At 45.9% G+C, this 19,158-nt stretch overlaps 1 protein-coding gene across 2 annotated transcripts in view; it reads right to left on the reverse strand.

The window, feature by feature from the left end:
* Positions 1 to 8,527: 8,527 nt before the first annotated feature.
* Positions 8,528 to 19,158, reverse strand: part of LOC144097332 (uncharacterized) — an 89,070-nt gene continuing 78,439 nt past the window's right edge. For both annotated transcript variants that reach the window (XM_077630074.1, XM_077630073.1), the window contains 2 exons: positions 16,404 to 16,598; positions 8,528 to 8,709 (listed from right to left, as the gene is read on the reverse strand). The gene's annotated coding sequence lies outside the window, so the exon portion shown is untranslated. The remainder of the gene's footprint in view (positions 8,710 to 16,403; positions 16,599 to 19,158) is intronic.

Consider the following 19,158-nt stretch of genomic DNA (forward strand, 5'->3'; position numbering starts at 1 on the left):
ATTTTGCCGAATTCCGAACTGAAGGTTACCTTTGGTGCTACAGAAAAACGTTATTGCATATGTTTCAATGGTAGAAATTTGCTGTTAGTATACTAAACGTGTTTAGTAACCTTCGTCACTTTCATAGACGTTTCTCTCTCTGCTTAGCGTGGCAGAGTAAAGAGGACTATAAATATATTGTTGGCATTCTACGTTCAAACTTGCAGACGAATTAGTCTTTCATTTCAACGATTGACAGTGCATAAGGATGCAATTGAAAGTCTTTTCCTTGTCGAAACTAGGCTCTTGTTCATACAAGGTTATCAGACCACACTGTAGTAGAATGGAAAGTTGGGCGAGTTGGTATGCGTTCATTTTGAGTGGAAAAAACAGCGCGAAATGGACGGAAGACAAAGAAGAAGGAAACCGCACGGACGAGCGCTGACTCACAACTATTTTTATTCAGAAAAAAAGACATTTATATTTAAAAAGTCACATGACCTGACGTCACTCGCGCACATGCCCAGAAATACAACAGTCTAAGACTATATCATGAGTCAAGATTAAAACCTTACAACGCGATTTCAGAACTCTGTGATTAACCGAAAAAACACGAGACAGCCAGAAAAAAACAAAGGTACTAAAAAACAAAGGTACTAAAAAAACAAAACACAAATCACGTGTTGTCAAGAAAAGCTACCTCTTTATCGACCATCAATAAGGAAGGCTGACTGGTGCATTCATCCCGTCTTTTCCGAATGTGATATGCCTCAATGAGCTCCCTTGTCGTCTTATCTCTATGGCGAAATAAAATACGTGTGCGCGCGACTAGAGGTCAGCATACTTTCTTATTTTCAATCTTGCATGCTTCGCAGTGCTCTCTTAGATGCGAATAGTTTGAATCTGATATTGAACGAAGATGCTCCCTAAGTCGAATATTTATACATCGGCCGGTCTGTCCTATATATACTTTTTTACATGAAAGAGGAAGTTCATACACAACTGAACATGCGCACTCTACACACCTTGATCTATGGGAAACCAAACAACGAAATGGGCTAATTCTTGATATATTGTCATGGCGATTCCCTATCATGCGACAAAGCCCCCCCAACTTGTGTGGCGCAGAAAACACCACATTCACGTCAAATCTGCCCGCTACCTTTTTTAGATTATGAGCCGTTTGGTGCATATACGGAATAACAGCAAAATTTTTTCCCGTTCTGTCCAATTTTGTATTCAAGAAATCTTTTCGCACTACCCACACCAGCTTCTCGCAAGTTGCTGAAATCACCCCCTGTGGAAACCCTGCGGCTTCTAATCTACTTACTTGTAACATCAGACTGTCGGCTATGCAGTGATGGCATGAATTTGTGAGGCTTGAACGTAAGGTAGTCATTGCAATTCTATTCTTTACTAGCTTTGAGTGCCCCGAGGTAAAACTTAACACCGGTTTTTGGGATCGGGGTGAATTCATCCAGCAGATGTGCTCTTCCCTAAAAAACAACTTCAAACTTAAAAACTGCAGTGCATTTTCTGACGGCAACTCGAAAGTGAAGGACAGTCCTTTACCACATTCTTGAAAAACCTTTAGAATGTCATTCACTCTTGTATTGAAACTGTCCCTTTCTACTAAAACTAAAAAATCATCAACAAATCTTGAAATATGCATTGCAAGACCCCCAATTTTGTTTATTTCCTTGTCTACCTGGGAAAGATAAATGCTGCTTAGGGCTGGAGCAACCTTCGAACCTATGCATATGCCCTTTCTTTGAACATATACATCTCCTCGCCATCCCACGTATGTTGATTGCAAATAGAAAGGCAAAATCTCAAGAAAAGCAGACACCGAAATGCCGCACCGACTCAAAAACCTAGCTTCGTCATTTTCTTCATCTATGCACTTGCGTACCGCTTTTAACATGCCTTTATGCGGAAGAGAATAATAAAGGTCTTGTATGTCTATGCTGAAACCGGTACACCTTCCCGGATTTCCTTGCCTTAGGAACTTGACAAGAACATCTGCATTTTTCACAGCAAAAGGATCATCAACTATCAATCCTGAAATGTGTTCCTGTAGGTAACTAGAGATTAAATACTGCCAAGTGCCGCCTTCGGAAACTATAGCCCTAAATGGGACATCGATCTTGTGGGTTTTTGCCGAAAAAAATAAGTCCAATTCCGTTCCCTGTGATTTCTGAACCGAGGTGGCTAATGCTTTCAAATTAAACTCATTCAACAATGAAATCACCCGCTCTTTCACAACCACGTGATCTACGTTGACCCGTTTAAAACACTTTTTGACAGCCGCCAAAGCCTTATCATTGAACATCCCTTCCGGAATCACAACAAAATGCCCTTCCTTATCTGATAACACAAGTCTTAAATCGGCACTGTGGAAATAATCTACGAGGCCACGCAAGTCCTTACTCCGTTTCGGTCTGCCCGGTGACACACCCAAAGCGTTGACGCTCTCCTCCAGGAACCTTGGCCGAAGTTCATCCTTGACTTTTCTGGAGATACTTCTGGAAATGGCTAGCCTCTCCACCGGTGATAGGATTGGCTCCTGGGAGTACTTCGGTCCGTGTTCAAGGGTCTTACGGTGTTGCGGTGGAAGATGTGCTTCGCCCAGAAGCTGCACTCTTCCAGCTTGCTTTGCAGTCCTTTCTTTCCTTGGAAGGTGAGGAAGGGCGGAAGCCCACAAGAACTCCGTCGTCTGCAGTGAGGTTGCAAACCACTCCCTGTAGACCTTGGTTTGCTGATGTTCTGTTCCGTACCGCCCACATGCCACCCATAAGCACTCCTTCAGATACCGTACCTGTCGCCAAAGCTCTGAACGAAGAATGCGACAAATACGTCTTGAATGCCCTGGTGACGGCTGTAGAACTCCGCACACGAGCGGCAGATCCGTGGGGCAAAGGCCGCGCTTGAAATGCCACGCAGCTACTCTGGCTCTGCATACACATACTGCATACAACGTGGCGATGTACGCTGGGGAAGACAGGTCTAAGTTGAAACACGTAAAAGAGCCCTGTGCACTAGAAATACACTGTAGTAGAATGGAAAGTTGGGCTGTCTCGTGTTTTTTCGGTTAATCACAGAGTTCTGAAATCGCGTTGTAAGGTTTTAATCTTGACTCATGATATAGTCTTAGACTGTTGTATTTCTGGGCATGTGCGCGAGTGACGTCAGGTCATGTGACTTTTTAAACATAAATGTCTGTTTTTTTCTGAATAAAAAATAGTTGTGAGTCAGCGCTCGTCCGTGTGGTTTCCTTCTTCTTTGTCTTCCGTCCATTTCGCGCTGTTTTTTCCACTCAAAATGAACGCATACCAACTCGCCCAACTTTCCATTCTACTACAGTGTATTTCTAGTGCACAGGTCTCTTTTACGTGTTTCAACTTAGACCTGTCTTCCCCAGCGTACATCGTTATTCCGTATATGCACCAAACGGCTCATAATCTAAAAAAGGTGGCGGGCAGATTTGACGTGAATGTGGTGTTTTCTGCGCCACACAAGTTGGGGGGGCTTTGTCGCATGATAGGGAATCGCCATGACAATATATCAAGAATTAGCCCATTTCGTTGTTTGGTTTCCCATAGATCAAGGTGTGTAGAGTGCGCATGTTCAGTTGTGTATGAACTTCCTCTTTCATGTAAAAAAGTATATATAGGACAGACCGGCCGATGTATAAATATTCGACTTAGGGAGCATCTTCGTTCAATATCAGATTCAAACTATTCGCATCTAAGAGAGCACTGCGAAGCATGCAAGATTGAAAATAAGAAAGTATGCTGACCTCTAGTCGCGCGCACACGTATTTTATTCCGCCATAGAGATAAGACGACAAGGGAGCTCATTGAGGCATATCACATTCGGAAAAGACGGGATGAATGCACCAGTCAGCCTTCCTTATTGATGGTCGATAAAGAGGTCGCTTTTCTTGACAACACGTGATTTGTGTTTTGTTTTTTTAGTACCTTTGTTTTTTAGTACCTTTGTTTTTTTCTGGCTGTCTCGTGTTTTTTCGGTTAATCACAAAGTTCTGAAATCGCGTTGTAAGGTTTTAATCTTGACTCATGATATAGTCTTAGACTGTTGTATTTCTGGGCATGTGCGCGAGTGACGTCAGGTAATGTGACTTTTTAAATATAAATGTCTGTTTTTTTCTGAATAAAAAATAGTTGTGAGTCAGCGCTCGTCCGTGTGGTTTCCTTCTTCTTTGTCTTCCGTCCATTTCGCGCTGTTTTTTCCACTCAAAATGAAGTTATCAGACCAGAGCGAAAAGTTTGTCGGCGAAAATGAAAACATACCATCTGTATGCTCACATGGCCACAAAAAAGTCTGCAGCCGTCAGTCAAATGTTCTTTATCTGTGTATTTTGTCCATGCTATATGTATCACTATTCTTTCCGAAACATTCAGCAGCGTGTTGCGCACATATTTAGTGAAATACATGTGCGATAGATTACATAAATATGTGTGTGTGGGGGGGGCACTTAAGCACCGTCTGTAAGGGCATGACGCGACAGCGGTTCCGCTTTCACATACAGACATGGAAAGTGCTTCCTCTTTCACAATCGCAATCGCCATGTGAAAGACCACTGGACGTAAAATAAAGCCCCGCTTTAACCATGCCGCACCCATGTAGCTGCGTGGCCTAGCGGCAGCTTGTCTGACTCAACCCAGAAGCCAAAGGTTCGATTACCGACTAACCCAAACTTCTTTTCAGCACAATTGATTTGCTTTAGACCCTTACATGCCATAATGACGTTTGAGCCATGTTGTGACCTTGTAATGACATTATTGTTTTAATCAGTTTTCAAATCCGTCGCTCCACGTTCGACATAGCCACCTTTTCGACCAATCCGTATTTTTCGGTCACAACTACAACGGCGACGCCGGCTTTTCTGTAGAACGGGATCCTTGCGCTTTCGCGTGGAGTAAGAATAATCTCATGGTGAAGTGCTAGAAATTTTGGAGTTGTCTGCTATCTGACTTCTGGGAGCGGGATGATGGCTTCAGAAAACCACGAACTATGAGGCTGCTTACAGTGCTCGTGTTGGTGTACAGACCGGCAGTGCCTGAGAAATAAGAGGCGCTATTTCACTAAAAAAAGTATCCTTGAGAGAGAGAGAGAGAGACAGAATAACTTTTTTGAAGAAAATAAAACATATCCTCTATAGGAGGGCCTCATAGACCAGCAGACCTCTGGAGGCAGCCTCGGACGGGTTTCAAAAAACCAGGGCGGTCTGAATGTCGAGATCCTCGGCTTGTTGGCCTCCCCCCCTCTCCCCACAGATGATGGGGCAGAAGAGCAGGGAATTGGCAGAGGACTTTCCTTAGTGCTGGGCAGGCCAAAACGCAGTGGTACAGATCCGCTTCCGGACGGCGGTGTTGGCAACGGTCTGCCGGGGAAGTGGAATGAAAAATGCTAACGAGTTTTTGCGAGATGTTTGTCCGGATTTTATCCAGATTAAGCCTTCACCTGGTGCCAGCTGTTTGTGATGCAGGGCGTACTACCACCGTGATTGTCTATAATATTTAATGATGTCGCTGTATCCCATGGCCCTGTCACCTTGCCCTCCATTGAGGTAGGGTGAGGATTCCACCGGTTCCCGGTTGATTGATGCACACTTATGCGTGCATGTTACTTCTTTCCTTAGGATACCCTTGTGCCTTCATCTCCACACGACAGAGATTTGATAAAAAGGGGTGGAAGGTGCTCTGAGGAGGTTTGCTCTCCACTGGTGCGATTGCGCGGAGAGGCAAACTGTATGCGATTTGGAATCGGTGCATACCGGGCCTTGGCAGCGGTAGTTGCTGTGCTGTGCATAGCAGCGATCGCGGCGATAGCTGCCATGACCATCGGAACCGAACAGCGATAACTGGGTCAGCCTGCACATCTGACCCCGACTAGGCGGAATTTGTCGTCATTGTCGTAGCTTTCGATACAGCTTGCCGCAACCAGGACATCAGGACAAGAGTGTGCGTGAAAAACCGTGCCTAGGGAAAGGCTCCCACAAGAAATATTGAGGGCAGAAAGTAGGCTGACACTGTACTCTATATTTATTAAATCCTGCTCTCTTTGAGAGGAAATCTTTTGCCACATGTAACATGGTGAATAAGATTTTCTTATTTGCATGTAATCTCTGAAATACATTGTGTTAGTGTGCTTGCGCTTCTTCTTGTGTAGCCCGTGTGCTGTATGATGTCAGAAGGCGTTAAAGACACCAGGTGGTCGAAACTATCCACAGCCCTCCACTACGGCGTCCCTCATAGCCTGAACTATTATGGGGCGTTAAACCCCATAAAACCAAACCAGAACCGCACATTATAATCGCATCAATGGGAAAATCATTCCAAGGCATGCCAAAACTACAAGCATCTACTATCATATGCTGTGAAAATTGTGATATGAAGTAAATGTACTGATTAATGTGCAAATTGTGTTCAGAATTTGAATTCTTGCATGATTTACTACACTAATAGTATTGTTTATGACTGCAATAAGTTTTTGTCATAGTATATAACACGTATGAAAACTAGATGGGAGAGCGGTACACTGTACATTGTAAGAAATGTTCGGGAGCGGTTATCAAAAGCTAAGATCAAAACCACCTGGCTTTCCAGGGTGGTGTAATGGGCATTAGCGCATGTGCGTATTTTAAGACTACAATGTTGCCAACAGTAATGTCACACAGTGCCGCTAGCTTCTGCCATTTCCATTAAACACTTTACAATAGTTTTTTTTCATGGAATGCTTTTACAGCTTATCAGGATGCTGAAACGAATATACAGTATTGTTTACACCATTTGTAACTGTGTTCAGGTCGACGCTACTGAATACAAAGGATGTCTGCAAACGCAACTGAATTCAGTCGCGGTGCCCAATTGTAGGCAGCTTGTCGGTAGGTTGTCGTTTGCACAGCGGCCCTTACGTCGACTCTATGAAAAATGCTTTTCTGAAAATAATTATTTAAAAGATGATGGCCAACTGCCTGGAGATTGTAGATGGGCCATCTCTGATCTGTCTTAACTGGACGGTATAATGCCCATGAATACGATTCTACTGAACGAAAGTGGCCAGTTGTTAGAACCGCGAATAGACATTAAATTTGTTGTAATAGGATATATCATCATTTTTTTAAATAGAGAGTGTCGCCCAATATCTTGCTAAACTACCTAGTCAAATGGAAAGCATCAAACTCAATTTTAATGTGGCAGAATTAGAATCCCCATGTCTGAAAAATCTGCCTGTCAGTCCGCCCGTCAATCTCAAGCCTCCATTGGTAGGTGGCAAAGTTAAGAGAGGGAAATCCCCCGTGCCTATTCGCAGAAGTAAGGAGGGAGAGGGAAGACAAATAAAGGGTGAAAGGCGACGGCTCGAGGGGAGTGGAGAGAGGTACACGGTGAAAGCGGACTGGATCGCGCTACGACCTTGCATGGTTTGAACCCACCAGCGTCAGCGGCTCCTCAACCCGGAGCGGACACTAATGCTAACGCATAGTCTGTCGGATCAGTCACATTGATCGTCGATAATATTTTTGGCAGGACAGAGCAGGGCGACGTCATCAAAACAGTAAAATTTTAAAGAAACACAATGCTGAGTTAATTAACTAAATTTTTTATCGGTAATCGAAAGCTCCTTGCCGAAATAAACGAATATCCGAATGCGCTGCTGAAAAACAAAGCAGAAAAACTTGAAACCTAATTTTTTTTATATGGTAGCTCACTTGCTTACGTTATTCGACGTCTGCAAACGTTGCTTGTAGGCAGACAGGCGGGCAGGCAGGCAGACAGGCGGGCGGGCGGGCGCGCGGGCGGGCAGGGCAGGGCAGGGCCGGGCAGGCCAGGCCAGGCCAGGCCTGGCCAGGCCAAGGTCAGGCCAGGCCAGGCCAAAGGCAGGCCAAGCCAGGCCGGGCCAAAGGCAGGCCAGGTCAGGCCAAATGCAGGCCAGGCCAAAGGCAGCCCAAGCCAAAGGCAGGCCAGGCCAGGGCAAAGGCAGGCCAGGCCAGGCCAAAGGCAGGCAGGCAGGCAGGCAGGCGGGCAGGCAGGCTGGCAGGCGGGCAGGCAGGCGGGCAGGCAGGCGGGCAGGCAGAGAAATAGTAACCCTGCCCGTGCCACTAAGTATAACGGGCTTACATACATACATACATACATACATACATACATACATACATACATACATACATACATACATACATACATACATACATACATACATACATACATACATACATACATACATACATACATGCATACATACATACATACATACATACATACAGACAGACAGACAGACAGACAGACAGACAGACAGACAGACGGACGGACGGACGGACGGACGGACGGACGGACGGACGGACGGACGGACGGACGGACGGACAGACAGACAGACAGACAGACAGACAGACAGACAGACAGATCGACGGACGGACAACGACTAACTACAGGGAATGGCCACTTAAGTGCTAGCCCACTGAAAATGACCTTATTCTCCCACGGTAGGCTTTCTGTACAACCCGGGTGGCTGTTTTTCAGTTTTTATTGTGACATATAGCACCCCCCCCCCCCCTGCAAAAAAAAAAAACTGCAGGCCGCAGCTGAGGAAGCAAACAGAAGTATCCTTAGTGGAGCTGCTGTACAACTGGTGAGTAATAGGTTTTCTCATCTTTAGTCAAGAAAGTCGACATGAAGAACTTGCAGTTCTCTGGTCTGGCAGACAAATCTGAAAATAAAGAACAAAAGTTTTATTCACGAGGCTGTCGCTGTCCATTTTGGGTGGACGAGTCGCCTAGATTTCACATTTCATGTTGCTCATTGCTAGGACATCAATATTTTTTCACCAATATTATATAAGAGGTGCACTGAAAAATCCTACAAGTAGCTTGAAAAAGGAGCGCGCTCCCAACTTTGGCTTGAGCCTGTTGATCCCGCATGAAAGTCATGTTTGAATAAGAGCTGACCGAGTCCGCATTCCCACAAAAAAGCCTGCATCGGTCCTCCGTAGCCTTCGTGAGGATAACATAGACGCAAAATAAGGTGCACCGATGAAAATCTTGGCAACCGCGAATCGAGCTGCTGATGGTATGAACGAGTTTGTCCTATATCGGTCGTGGTGAAGGTGAAAAGCCGGCACTTCTGCATTCTTTCGTCACTGGCATATTCAAGCAGATTCTAGGGAAGACTGGGCGTAAAGATTGGTTCTAGTCAGCGGAGACGTTGAGAATTAAAGCATGCCCGCTTAGAACCGGTTAACACCCGACATTGGGTGTACACTTCGTAAGCAGGAATAAACCTATATGGTAGTAAAAGGGAGTAAGCAGTTTTCTTGAAACACTCCCTTGTGTATAAGGGATTGCGCTAGACAACTTTACTTCTTTCAGTTTGGAGAGTACAGGGGCTACAAAGCCGGCTTGCCCGCATGCTTCCACCGTGAGTGCAATGGTTCGTGAAATTCGTGCAAGCAGCAGCGAAAGGCGGCTGTAAAAGCCTCCTCGTTCATTTTTGACTTTGTGGAGCATAACAGCACACCAGGATCAGCGTAGAACGGCATAGGACCGTGCCGTTGAAGCAATTGAAAACGTGAAAACGTCAGCCGTTGGAATAATATTGCCAACTTAGGCAAACAACAATATCACAGCGCCTTCAACCTTCTCCACTACTAGAACTGTCGTTGAACGATTTAAGAGTAGAATCACCTTGCTGCACATTGTAAAACAAGCGCTCACGACGCCGTCGCAAAGCCTCCTGAGGCACACCTTAAAAGGCGGCCGACAGACAAAGGAATTTATAAGGGAGCGATTTCCGACGCATTACTAAGGCGCCGATGAAGGCTCGATGAAGCTCTTGCTCCGTTTGTCAGCGCGAAATTTGAGACAGCTGCGGAAAGCTGCCGGAAAATTAAAGCATAGCCAGCAATTCTGGGCAAGAGGATTTTTCAGCGGGACACCGTTTATGATTGCAATTTTTCTCATATAGTGTAAGATTTCACTATAACAATCAATATGTCCGCAGATCACCCGACGGCATTCTTGTATTTTTTTTTCTATTCGCGTTATTAGTATCGTCAAAGACGTTCCCCATTGATTTTCTATGGCGGTTTTAACTGTTCGATGTGATCAATGGAAACTCTTTAAAAGAAAGATTTTGCTACATATCAGAATAATGGACCATTCTCTTGAATATTTCCGTAACAGTGTCTTACAATTTTCCAACTCTTTAAATTTTTGCGTGAGAAAGTTGGACTTGACCTTCCCCCCTTCTCCAATGATTGGGTGGATCGCAAAACATTTATTTCGTCAGAAGAGGCAAAATGTAGATGATCCTTGCTAGGTGGCTCTCAGTCCACGGCTGACAGCGACCTGAGCAGCCCATTCAGTCGCCCGGGTTTGAACGCTAAGTCTGAGCTGACCAAGACGGCCTTGTACTGCTCGAGAGTAGGAACTTGTCGAGATTCCGGCGGGGGCTCCTCTTTACAGTTCTACATTATGTGATCGTAAGCGGCTATTTCGCCACATAATGTACATACCGGGTCGTAATCACCGGGATAAAATTTTTATAGGAAGTTAGGAGTCATTAAGGATCACGACTGGAGTCGCCTCCAGGCGGTCTCCTGCTTCTGATCTAGTGTTTAGTGTGGAGAGGGAAGATCCCCCTTTTTACTTTGAAACGATTAGAAATGTTGTGATATGATGCTACGCCGTCCTTCGAGAAACCCTCCGCAAGTACCGCGCCCCATGCTCGGCTAACGCATACTCCAGCCTTGATGTGTGCCGCTTCGTTACCAGAGAACTCAAGAGTTCCAAGTTTTTTGTTTGACCCATTATATTCATTGCTGCCTGATAAATTCTGCCCCTCGCATAATGGCGCATGGCGAGTTTAGAGCCGCCTTAGTATAGTATTAATGTTGGTGTTAATGATGGCAAGGACGATAGCCACCTCTCCTCGCATTTCTGTGAATCTCGTTTTAGTAGTGCCGGAGACTATCAGTCTGCCTTGCGTGTCTACCGCCGCTGGTGCGAACGCTTGTTTCTATAGGTATTCTGCGGCATCTACAGTACTCACGGATTGAAATAGGACATTCGGAGCGCTAGCCTTGCAGTGCCACGCAGGCATGTGGTAAACCACAGGCCGGCTCATTGGCTACTGGAAGGAACAATTCTGCTTTGTAGATGTTCTCCCTCTCGCGCCATACCACAATGCACCACCTTGGTTCCATGAGCGTCTACGGGCGGCGCTCCATGAAGCGACGGCCACGCGCTCCGAATGTCCTATTTCAATCCGTGAGTACTGTACATATACCGCTTGTTCATGTTGGCTGTACATTCTGTGTACAGCTTTTGCCCTAGCTTTCCTTCTCTCCTCGTGATGAGCATATTCTTAGGTAGTGGTGTGGCTAGTACTGCCTGGACAAGGCGCTTATGCATTTGTGTCTTGGTATCTAGCGGGGGCAGCTCGATGCCTAGTCCTAGGGGATAAAGATAAAGAATGGCCCTTCCGGCTTTGGTGCGGGAAAGCCGGAATCGTTGCATTAAGTGTGCTTCCTTAAGCTCGTATATGGTGTTGTTTATTCCTAGGCATATAAGTCTTTCAATGATTCGGTAGTCCTAATGCAACCTTGTAATGCGTGTCTAATTACAGCCTCTACTTACGCTTTTTCAATGCTGTCTAATTTTAGGTACGGGAGTGCGTAGACAAGCCCGCTTAGTACAAATGCTTGTACTATTCTGCACAGTTATTTCTCCTTCATTCCCGCCCTTTTGTAGGCAATTCTTATCCTTGACAATTCTTCTCCTAATCCTTGGCAATTGAGGCTCCTTAAGGCACGCTTACAACCGTAGCCGCAGTTTTAGGAAAGCTACCTAAATGCTATCCGTATTTTGTTCTCCAACAGATCGGATATGTTATTACGAGAGAAGCGGATCAATTTTGGAGACCGAGTTGTGCCGGTCTTGCCACGTTCGAAGGCGCGAGAACTTCCATCAAAGCTTACTCCAGAGAATTCCACTGCGGAGGAAATAGCCGTTAAAATTAGGGGAGAAATGGATGAACAAGTTTCAGAAAATCGCGCTAACGAGTCAATCGAGACCGGTCAGCCTGGGAGTAAGCATGACGAACCGCGCAACGAGGAAATCCTAAAGAGTGGCTTTTTGCCGCTAGTGTCAAGCAGTTTCACGGCGCTGCTAAGTGCAAGCCGAGAAGAGCTAGGTATGAAACAAGTAAATCACCTGACCATAGAGGAGATCAGAAAGCTCCACAGAACCAGTAAGGGACAAAAGGAGAATATTGCTTTCCAGATGAGAGGTGGTGTGCTGTATCGCTTTATACAAGGATAAGCGTGGAGTGGAGCGAGACCAATTAGTCGTTTCCCAGAAGTACCGAGAATACTTACTGCCACTTTTCATTGGCTATTCGTGGTCATGCCACCTGGGAATCAGGAAAACAAATTAGAGGCTTTTGCGAGAGTATTATTGGCTTGGATGTTTTAAGGACATGGAGCGTTTTGTAAAGTCGTGCGACACATGCCATCGGGTCGGAAAGCCGCTAGATAAGTGGAAAGCACCGATGGTTTTAATACCAATCATTACTGAGTCGTTTCATCGGTTGGTAATAGATGTAGTTGGGCCAATTCCCGTGACGAAATCAGGGCGTCGTTATATCCTCTCCATGTTATGCTCTGCCACGAAGTTTCCAGAGGCTGTTGCTCTGTGCGAGGTGACGTCAGAGAGTGATGTGAATTCACTGTTATGAATCTTTGCCCGAGTTTGATTCCCTTCCGAGATCCAAAGTAATCAGGGTAGTGTATTCAGCAGTGCCCTCATCACCTCATTTCTAGAGCGGTGCGGAATTAAGATAGTGCAAAGCTCAATCCACCATCCGCAGATCAACAGCGTAGAAAGGTGGCATTCTGTTCTAAAGGCCGTACTTAGGGGATTGTGCTATGAAAACAAGCGCGACTGGGACGCATGCGTACCTGCAGCACTTTTCGCTTTGCGGTCAGTCCCGCATGAATGCACTGGATTTAGCCCCGCCGAGTTGGTGTACGTTAGGTGATTGCGCTCACCTCTGTGAATGGTACGCGAAGCCTGGGAAGGACACAGACCGGACCCGACAGTATATAGTAGAGTTCGTGTTGACACTGCTGCATCGTCTACATAAAACTAAAGAACTCGTGGAGGCCAGCATGAAGTCAGTCGAGGCTCGTTTTAAGGTCTACTATGATCGGACAGCCCGCCAATGGACGTTTTGTGTCGGTGACAAGGTAATGTTGCTGAGAGCTTCAAGGCAGAATAGGCTCGAAGTACAGTGGGAAGAGCCTGCTGAGGTAGTTGCCAAGCTCTCTAACACCAACTAGGTGGTGAAAACCCCGGGAAGGTGTAAAGTGCGCATTTACCATTGCAAGCTAATGAAGCCTTATGTGCAGAGAGGCGTCACGGTAAATCTAACGTTGAACCTTGCTGAGGAGATGGAAGACAACCTTATCTAAGAGTAGAGGAAAGCAGTTCGCAGAAACTCCTCACGAGGATTGAGCGGAGAGGAGAACTAAAAGAATCTCAATTGTCTGATCTCAGCGAAGTGATGGCAGAGTTTGATGACAGCTTCATAGGCAGGCAGGGCAGAACTCATTTGATTGAGCATGATATTCAGCTAACTTCCGAGGAGCCAGTGTGGTCAAGCTGCTATCAGCTCTCTCCACGGCAGAAAGATATCCTTTATAGGGAGGTAAAGAGCATGCTGGAATTAGGAGCAATCAAGCACTCCGAAAGCGAATACCCTTCACCTATGATCTTGGTGGAAGCTCCGGGTAAAGATACAAGGCCTGTAGAAGATTACCGGAAGTTAAATGCTGTCACCAAGGGTCAACTTTATCCCCAATATCAAGGAGAGAGTAGAACAGGTCAGTCGATCAGCCTATGTAACTACGCTAGACCTGACTCGAGGGGCAAGTGCCGCTCACTGAGCGCGCCAGCAGATACGCAGATTTCGTCACTCCAACGGGAAGCTATCAACCAACAATGATGAGCTTCAGGCTCAATAATACTCCATTTTGTTTTTCCCGTCGAACGGACAGGGTTCTAAAGGGCTATGAAGCATTTGCTGTGCCCTACTTAGACCACACTGCTGTCTTCTCGGATTCAAGGGCGGACCATTTATTGCATCTGAGAGCAGTGCTGAGCCGTTTGCGTCAAGCTGGGTTCACTTTAAAGGCCGAGAAATGTTGCCTTGCGAAGGCACCCGTCGACTATTTCCCTTTCCAACTGCACCTTTCTTCGTCCTAAAAGGAAAGGGAAATAGGCGAGGCTGCTACCATCTTAGGATCGGTGCCAGATAAGTGCGTCAGCATGCCTTGTGTGTCCAGTTTTCAGAAAGAATTAGCGTGTCTGTCTGTGTCTCTCTAGGTTGTTTTAACGGGGCAGCGTTAAGGACCCCGTGTCGCAGAAAAGCCGGGGTCGTCGGTGTCGGCGGCGTTGGCCGTGCGCGAAAACTTCCTCCTCCTCGCAATGTACGCCACTGTCCCAACAGATAGCGCGCGACGGCAGCGCTTGCCGCTCGCCTCGTTCAGGCGCAGTGGGGCCGTGCGAGCAGGCAGGAATCACGCGATGAGCGGCGAACACAGCCCACATCCAAAGCGCGTTCACCACGAAGCTTGCGGCTTGCTGCCCGTTCGTTCGGCGCGGAAGCTATGCTGGCGTTCGTGGAATCGGGTTTGTTGAGAACGATGTGCCGACGAACTACGACTGCAACTTGAGTCCCGCGAGTTTCGCCAAGGCGCCTGGCAGCGCTTCTACGTGGTTTGCCGCTCCGCGCGTCCGTTTCACCGTACGCAGCCGAGCGATTTGTCTAACGGGCAAGGCGTCGAGCCGAACGGGCGATGGCGTTCCGTGGACTCCCTGGCAGTGCTGCAACACGCCGTCATGTTCCACTCTTAAAGGCGAAGCTTAAGCGTCCTCCAATTTTTGTTGAGTTTGCGCGGGTCAGTTTTGTCATTCCTGCTCGGTTTCCTTCCCTTCCACATGCTGATTGTTTTCGTCATGGTTAGCATTGAATTGTTTTCTCGTGTTTCGTCTTCATTTTACGATTGTTTGCCAGATTACATGCGCGACTGATCCATATAAGCTCTGATGTTCATCAATAAATGTTCAGTCGTCAGTACCGCCCTGTGATGTCGCCTGCCTCTGTCCCGTCCTGTTCTGCGGTTTTGTTCCTCACCATGTCCTGCCAACTGGCCTACAACCACGTCTTTCTAAGCTTTAATCCTTGCCCACCTACCTCAGGACTTTGTCCTGCCTAGAGCATACTACGCCCCCGAGCATGCCAAGAGCCTCTGGCATGCACCCCTGATGATGCCTTCAGGACGCACTGCGTCATGAAATGCAGGCCACCTTTCCCGTCCCTCGCGTAACCTTTTTTTCCTCCACCGTGGCGTCTCTACACGCAAAGGAATTAACGTATTTTCAATGAACCAATGCGCTAGGTGAAAAATGAGAAACGCGCGGAAGCGAAATGTAAAGATACCTAAAGTTGGAAAATCTGCAATAAATTACACGAAATAAGAAGAAACAATCATAACAACTAAAAATTTCGTTACAATGGCTGATATTGCTCGATTTCTTTGCGCATTTGGCATGTATACACAAATGAATTTAAAACCCCTTATTTGTGACGCATGTTGTGTAACCAATCAGAAGCACTAATTTTTTATAAACCCTGCAACCTAAATGAGAAAGACAGGCCCGGCAAATATGAAACCTTGCAAGTAGAATGGTAGTGAAAATTAAAACACAAGAGAAAATATTAGGCACTGTCCACAATAACAAAACGAAACGCACAATGAAACCTCCGTTTTGGAGTTCTGCAGAATGCGACTAAGATATATGCTATCTCAAGCTTCGATAGCGCAGCTAATCAGGCCATTTCTCTAGTGAATAAAGGAAGAAAGAAAGCACTAATCGAAACCATCTACGTTTTGGACCCGTATTATCGTACTACGGTTCAAACAAGCAGCATGTTTCATCATAATTCGAAGTTCCAAGTCCAGCAATTTCAAAGAAAAAATTTTGAAAAGTGCAGAATTGAAAGATACTTTTACGGTAATATTTAAGGTAGTGGTTCATTCTTCTCATGTGTAACAAAATCGTCTTTGTAAAGTATTTCCATCGGTCGCATCAAACAGTTAAGTCTGCCTCAGAAAACCAATGGGGAACATTTATGACGATTGCAAAAACGTTAATAGAAAGAAAAGTTCAAGACTGCCATAGGGTGATCTCTAGATATATTGATTGTTATTGAAATATTACATTGTATGAAAAAATTGCGCTCATAAAAGGTTTCCCGCTCAAAAATGTCTTTGTCCAGATTTGCTGGGTATGATAAACTCAGAATTAAATATCATAGAATTGCAAAGCGTTGCTGTCTCACCTGAAATTTTTTTGTATTGGTAACGCTCATTGAAGAAAGGTGGGTGAACAATTTCCCGGCGGTAAACGCTCTGGACGATTCCGCACTTCCAGGTCACTTCAACGCCACTGTAAGAACCCTGCTGGGGAAGGTTCCATCGGAGATTTGCTCTGTTTTCCTCTCGCTTTACTTTAAGCGCCCACGCTGCAACGGATCCTGAAAATTTTGAACCGCTGGATTAAGGTCACCTTCTAAGATGAGGGCATTAATAAATTTTGCAGTTTACGCCCCTGAAGTGGGCTCCACGGGCAGTTGCACATTATTTTTGAGCCTCTCCTCGAGACAATCTCTATTCAGAGGCAAAAGGGAACTGTTTCGATCCATGGCTGGCTACAAGCTAGGCAGTTGTAAAGGCACAGTTCACAGACAGCCTAAGAGTGCACCTTTTTGAATTTACTGCTTTCTTCGCAAATTCTTTTCGTTTATATTTCACTGTTTTCGCTCTTTCGCTTGATACTTGTTGAATGCGCATGCAATTCCGCTCTATTCTCGGTAGGTGAACACAGCTTTTTGACCAAACCGAAGTGAGCACGCTTTACTGCTGTAATGCGTTGGAATGCACAAGTAGCCGTTCCTGCTCAATGAATTAGGGTGCACTGCCCGGGTTTCAAAGAAACCGTGCAGATTCTGCATTTCATATTGCCTCATTGTCTTTACAGCTCGATCTTAGGGGTCTTTACGCTGGTCATGACGCTTCGTGCCTTACTGGCTACTTGGCCCTCAAGAGGTTTGTTCACGTCTTGTTCACAACATTCAGCAATTTTCTTTCGTTCCGTTGCTTCATACTAGAAAGCGATGAAATAAAGGCAGTGCTTCAGCGATCACTTAAATCGTTATCGTCACTTTAACCTCGGCTTAAATCCACAATGTTTCCATTCCTTCACGTGTTGTCCACTTTAATATGATACCGTCCTAAAAATGTGAGCCGCGAAAATGCCTATAGTTTACACGAGCGACAATAAATATAAGGATTTGTACTAAATAGAAACTTAAGTTCATGCAGGATGCTCGGTCTGTTGACCTACATCGTACGACAAAACGTGTCCTGCAGAAAATTCAGTTATTTCGCCAGTTTGTCGGTAACGAAGGCTTATTTTGGATGTTTAGGCCATTAAACCTTTCGGCGGCGGTTAGCGGCCTCTACGTAGTAGTACTACTGCCTGTCACCATCCAGCGCCTACAAAACGTTAGGGCCGCACTGACACGGTTCGGGTCTCAGGCCTCGCGCTGATTTCGTTGCCATCAGGTGGGGCTCGTGGCCGCAATAAGGCGCCGTCATATGCCTTGAACCGCATGGCAAGATACGCTGATCATGACGTTTGGTGCCTTAATGGCTACTTGACCCTTAAGAGGTTTGTTTACCTCTTCTTCACAACATTCAGCAATTTTCTTTCGTTCCGTTGCTCCATACTAGAGAGCGATAAAATAAAGAGAGTGCTTCAGCTACCATTTAAATGACTACTTGACGTGACATCCTGCGCGCCCGCGAGCTAGCAGCCAAGGAATTTGCAACAAAGCTGTCAGACTAGACGTGGCACAGCGGTCGCCTTGCGGAAAGGCCATGGGTGTAGCCGAGGCACAGCGTCCTGCTATGAACCCTACAAGTATACGCAATGCAACAGCAGCAAAAGTGTGCTGAATGGAAAATAGAATTAATGTTTCTGGACGCTGACCGCGAATGCGCTGCGCGACAAGCTACTATATCCGGAATAGCTCATTTCTTGCAACTCAGACCGTCTTTAAACCTGCCAAACCAAACCACAGTTGTCATCCTTGATGCGTAGCAGACAACATTCGGAGCAAATGCAACAATAGCAGACGCGCAAGATGGACCGTACAGCGGGTCTAATCACCATAATTTTTTTCTCGCCCTGAAAAAGAACAATCGGACTAGACTTAAGGAGACTATCACTGCAGATATGGCAGGCCATGACAGCTAATTATTCAGTAAATTTGACTGCATTTATAACTAAGGTGGCACTGAATAAAAAAGGTTGCCTTTTGCACCAATCCCACCTCTGTCGCGTATTTCATGCAAGATTTTGAGACCGATACTCATGTTGTTAGGTTGTTTGTTGTCTTATTCGCTGCCGTTTAATCAGTTGGTTTTAATATCTAACTTCAAGCTTTCTATGCTTAGTGTTTAGCCCAGGTTACTATCCAGCATTCAAAAAATGAAGTTTGATAAGAGTTTGGTGGGTTTAAGATATTGTCACTGAGAAACGGTTGACGTACGCAGGGCTCGTTTACTTGCACGTGCAATACGCTGTTGGAACGCGCAAGACAGTAGGCAGCGCGAGAGATGAAGACGAGGAGGCATCAAGCCCCGAGATGGCTAAAGGCTTGCCAACTGCCAGGTAATACAGTTTAGCCGCGATACGGCGCCACTATAGGAGCCAGTAGTGGGGCAATACATTTAATGATGTAGTATTTGGGGTGCCAGGTATTGAAGCTGCAAGATGGCTATGAGAAGTGTTCTAAGAGGACCTTGGTGTGGGCTAGTTGGTTCATACTGCTACGACACAGACTGACAAAGCGCAACGGAACTAGGACGAGTAGAAGAAACACAAAACACAGGACAGGCGCTACTACCAACTTCTATTGCGTTATAAAAAGCATCACAGTTTATATCATTCACATGGTCCACGTGATACACTGTCAGCCAGTGGAAAACAACAAGTCTGGGAGCCACATGGCAGTTCATTGCAATCAACCC

Source organism: Amblyomma americanum, chromosome 7, assembly GCF_052857255.1.
Source record: "Amblyomma americanum isolate KBUSLIRL-KWMA chromosome 7, ASM5285725v1, whole genome shotgun sequence".
NCBI lineage: Eukaryota > Metazoa > Arthropoda > Arachnida > Ixodida > Ixodidae > Amblyomma > Amblyomma americanum.